Source organism: Geospiza fortis, unplaced genomic scaffold (genome assembly GCF_000277835.1).
Source record: "Geospiza fortis unplaced genomic scaffold, GeoFor_1.0 scaffold2, whole genome shotgun sequence".
In the NCBI taxonomy this organism is placed as follows: domain Eukaryota; kingdom Metazoa; phylum Chordata; class Aves; order Passeriformes; family Thraupidae; genus Geospiza; species Geospiza fortis.
The window spans coordinates 3415055-3415655 of NW_005054366.1; positions in this window are offsets into that span (position 1 = coordinate 3415055).

Consider the following 601-nt stretch of genomic DNA (forward strand, 5'->3'; position numbering starts at 1 on the left):
GCTGGACATTGGGGCTTGGAGCAGCCTGGGACGAGGGAAGGTGTCCCTGCCGTGGCAGGGATGAGCTTTAAGGTCCCTCCCCAGCCCAGCGGTGCGGACTCAGTGCACAGGCAGAGCGGATGAAATGTGGGCTCCAGGCACGCAGGAGAAGGGCCCGTCCTGCCCTGCCCTGCCCGGGCACAGCCGCCCTCATACCCACACCGCGGTGCCTGGCCAAGGGCACGCCCGCACCCTGCACCACGGCACTGACAAGATCTCGGCTTAAAAAGAAAACTAACTGAAAAAACGCACACCCAGGGCAGGGTTAGACACTCCCAGTTCCAGGATGTGGGGAATCAAATAGATAACTTAAAAACATTCATTACCTTTCTCCTTTCCAACCTGCTCTTTCCAGAGGAGCAGCCACAACCTTGGAGACATGCAGCCCCCAGCATCTGTGGTCATGATCATGTCCCTGAGGGGGCTGGACAGCAGCATCACAGGGAGGAGTGTCACCAACAGGGGACAGTTTCTAGAACCACTCACAAGCAGAAAGGCCCAAATAAACTGACAAGTTAAAAAATACTTATTTAATGAAAGCTTTTGTACTTGACAAATACAC